The sequence below is a fragment of the Thunnus albacares genome, chromosome 16 (assembly GCF_914725855.1).
Source record: "Thunnus albacares chromosome 16, fThuAlb1.1, whole genome shotgun sequence".
NCBI lineage: Eukaryota > Metazoa > Chordata > Actinopteri > Scombriformes > Scombridae > Thunnus > Thunnus albacares.
In genome coordinates, this window is record NC_058121.1 from 6,785,250 (window position 1) to 6,790,045 (window position 4,796).

Below are 4,796 nucleotides of genomic sequence, written 5' to 3' on the forward strand. Positions count from 1 at the left end.
GCCAGCATCCATGGCTTCACTATAGTCCAACACTGAAAAACGTTCATTGTTTTGAGTGTGTCAAAGCATACATCATTAAAAAGACCACTTTGGAAAAAAAGAATGACCCTTCCTTCTGCACAAAGGGTTTCAATAATTGGAAGGTAGCTTTAGTTGCCATCGAGCCAGAAAAGCACACCATCATGCAGTTACAATCAATGCACAGGAGCAAACTCCAGTTCACACACAAATATCAAGTGCATGGGCTAAAACACAGGAAGAGGCGAAGCACTGTCTGGAGGAAATAATGGGTGTTGTAAGGCAGGGAGTAGCATTTCGAGGATATGAGGCAAATGAAGGGATTTTGTACCACCTTGTGAATTTACTTGCAAATGATGACCCATGGTTATGTCAGTGCCAAATGAATACGTAACCTGCTCGGTAACACAGTTGTCAGAGGCATTGCAGCAATAATCAGGTTCTCACCAGTGGTTCACTTTTCAGTCATAACGGATGGCACTCAAGGCATACTGGGAAAAGAGGAAATTTCTATGTTTTAGATATATGGACCAAGACCTGGTGCCACAGGAAGTCTTTGTGGGATTGCATGAGGTACCAGGGACAACTGGTGAGCAGATAGCCAAACTAGCTATGATGTGCTCTTGAGATTGAATATTCCAATTTCAGGCTTACGAGGTCAGACATATGATGGCGCTGCTAATATGGCAGGGAAGTGTTCAGGGGCACAGGCAGTGTTTAAAAGAGAACAGCCATTGGCTCCGTATGTGCACTGTGGTGCACATTGTGTAATAATGTGCTTGCAGTGCCTCTCCCCTAGTATGTGATGCATTGCAGTGAGTCCATGAACTTGAACCAATCAAGATAATTCAGGGGGCTATTGGCTGGACAGGCAATATCAGAGGGGCATACCAAAACAGTGAAATCTCTGTGTCCGACTAGGTGGACAGTGTGTGGACAAGCTGTTGATACAGTTCTTAGTCAGTATGAGGCTGTGTTGTCCAGTTTGGAGGAAATGGCCTCAGTTGATTCTGACTCTGGCACAAGAACCACTGTCTCCTAGATCACTTCCAGAAGGGAAAGACGGTTCTTGGACTGCTGGTAGCATCAGAGGTGTTGCAGTACCAAACAACTGAAGGCATGCAGGCTGCTATTGGGTATGTTAGCTCAACTCTTTAAAAAAAAGAGGAATGAGGAAAAGTTTGAAGAAATGTTTGAGGAGGCAGTGTCAATGACAGACTCCCTGGGTATTGAGCCAATTCAAATCCCTCACCAAAGAAATCTCCCCCCAAAAGAGGCACTGGTAGTGCTAGTCAGCATAAGCCAAAAACACCAGAGGAATACTATAGGAAAGAAATACTTGGTTAAGATCTACCATGTCTCAGCACTGCCTTAATAATGTAGTATGTATGCCATGTACATCAAGAGGCCCTTGACCAAGTAGAAGATCTTAAAGATATTTGCCAACAGTATGTATCTGTGAATGACCGACATAAGCATCTGTTTGGATTGTTTAATGTATACAGATCTTATATGTTAATAAACCCTTCGCTTGTTAGCATTAAACAGTCCTCTATTTTTTTTATTTTTTTATTATTTTTTTGCAGTGATCACACATCATTGGTTTTGCATTAGTATACAGCCTGGAGGGGTTGTTTTGTTCCTACCAATGATGAGACCAAACCTAGGAGGGATGATTACAACGAGGAAAACCTCTGTCAGTGTTCATTTAGGACTTTTAGGATTTAGGATATAATTTAAGAGAAGACTTAGTGAAAGATACAAACTTATTGATGGATTTACAGTTATCTGGTCCAGTTAAACATTCTGTTGCTACTAGTAACCGCTCAGTTCCATAGCAGTTTAGCGGACATTGTTCAAAGCAAATATTGACAAGTAATAGCTATAGGCTATTGACTCCCCAAATGCTCTTTTTGGAGCTTTATCTGTCAGTACTTTTTGTCATAATTCTTTTGTAAATGTTGATTTTTATTTAGTTTTTCTTTGTTTGTTTGCTTCTAGCCAAGCTAGCCATGTACAAGCTGTCTAGGTCTGCAACTAACATTTATTTTCATTATCGATTAATCTGTTGATTATTTTCTCAATTAATCGATTAATTGTTTGGTCTATAAAATTTTAGAAAATGGTGAAAAATAATGGTAACCATTCCCAAAGCCCAAGATGACACCCTCAAATGTCTTGTTTTGTCCACAACCCAAAGATATTCAGTTTACTATCATCAAACCAGAAAATATTTGCATTTCAGAAGCTGGAAACAAAGAGCTTCACACATATTGTAAAAACATGACAGTGCTATGTTGGCAATTAAGAAAGCAAATATTTCCCAAAAGTTGAACTATTGCTTTATTTATTTATTTTTACAATGTAGACAGTTAACCTATACTTTTGTAAATCTAATACCTTATGACTGTAATTCATTTTTACAATACCTTTAGTATCTTTATTTTGTGTCTGTGATCACAATAATTGAATTTGTTGTGTTTTATCCAAAGCTGTTTTATAGTTTTACAATTGCTTCCAGTAAAGACTTCAAAGGCCAACTGGTCTTCAACCTTTATTGGAGCTCACTGCATAGCTGTGCACCTACATGCAAGGGAAGGCAGGATGTGAAGTGAAATTCTTGATTGGGCCTTTAACTCATTAGAAGAGAGTCCATATTTTTTTTACTATTTGTGAATATATTCAAAAAATTGGGGAAATTATAAATAAGTGTTACAACTGACCCTGAACTGCCCCAAAAAGCAAATTATTCCATCATTTTGCACATGCCTGTATACACACAGATCTATGAAGAAAAGTAACTAAGTACATTTACTGAAGTACTGTACTTAAGTAAAATTTTGAGGTACTAATTTTCCATTTTATGCTACTTCATACTTCCACTCCACTACATTTCTTTCTACTCCACTACATTTATTTGACAGGTTTAGTTACTTTTCAGATGAAGATTTACTTTTACTTGAGTAAAGGACCTGAATACATCTTCCACCACTGACACATATACACATATACATACAGACATCCGAGGTTTGTACAGTGCACTGAATGAAACTTGTTTCAACACACACACACGCACACACTGTGCGCGCGGAGCAGGTGGAGAAAAGCGCGAGTCAAGTGCAGCTTTCAGCAGGTGCCGCCCCGCGTGAGCCGGCTAGGACGAGATGAAAGAGCCCGCGACACACCGACTCTCTCACCGACTCCCCCCACCACCGCCTCCCCGCGCGCTCGGTGAGGTAGATTTGTAGTGACAGCAGCGGGTGCATTCGCCAGTCATTCCCCATAAAAGGTTCCGTCTGATCAAAGCCCCGCTGAGGCAGGGAGGCGGCCCGCTATGTCGGCGTGTGTCTGCGTGTCTCCGGTGTCTCGCAGTGCTGAGGCGGTTTTGAAGCTTTAAAAACACAAAACCCTCTCTGTCTCTCTCCCTGCTATTTACATTTGAGCTCCGTTTTGCCTTGGCAGTAAAACATTGGTTTTATTCCCTCCGCCTGTAGCCCGTGTGACAGGCTCGGCTGCATTAATCAAGTCTTGCCGCTCAGAGTCAAGGATTTCTTAAACTGGAAGAATTTAATCTTTAAATACATTTTAAACGGAAGTGTCTGACTGAAGTTATGTTAACAAGCCCCCAACCTGAGGTGTGTGTGTGTGTGTGTGTGTGTGTGTGTGTGTGTGTGTGTGTGTGTGTTCCCCGGTGAGTGCTGAGGGGGGATCGTACACACCAAAGCAGAAAAGAGGCAATGTGTTGATATAAATATACCCATCCGCAGTCAATTAGACAAACACTTAACGCGGGTGTAAAAGTTCGGTTTATGAACACCCAGATATCAGGACGACACCGCTGCAACCTCAACTTTTAAGTCACCTGCCAGTCATATTCCCAATTTTCCATATTCATGTTTTAAATCACCAGGAACCCCCCCCTCCCTCCCTCTTCTTCTTCTTTTTTTTTTTTACCTCCTCATTAACATCTGTCGACTCGTCAGAAGCAGACAGCAATTTTCACCATCAATTAAGTGCAGTGGAATCCAAAGTCAGTCTAGATGTGCTGACACACATCTTGGTACAAGGCCTGGATACAAATAAATGCAAAGATAAAATCTGGCGATGCAAATGTTGAAATCTGTTTAGAGTATAGCCTACACCCCCCTCTCCCAAAAATCTGTCCCACAAAGCTTTCTATACATTGATCTTTTTTTTTGATTTCTTACTTCACTCTCCCTGCTGAATAAAACATGACCCAGCATCACTGCTTGAAGTGATCATTTCAAAAAGTGTAGATAAAATGCATTAAACTACTGGCAAAAACAGTCACTGAGCTGCGTATTTTTATATGCAGAGGATGAAAGTAACAAAGTACATTAAACTACTCTACTCAAGTAAAATTATCTGCATGAATAAATGTAAATGTCTTTGAATTGCTTGTTCCATCTATCAGTCCAAAACCCAAAATGTTTTCATTTTAAACTCATAGTTGATTAAGTAAAAGAAGCAAATAATCACATTTGAGAAGCTGGAACCAGTGAATTTCTGACACTTTTTCTTCAAAATGATGATTCAACAGTTATCAAAATTGTGAAAGATTAAATTGCTATTAATCCACTTATCAATTAATTGGCCAATCATTTCAGCTCTACAAAACTCAGTAATCCAGAAATTTTGCAGTATTTACAAAGTGAAGAAACTGGATTGGTGTGTAGGTGAGAGCAGTACAACTATTATAAGAATCCAAGTGAACTCAGGCGCAAAATGGAACAAACAAACACAGAAATACGTTCCAG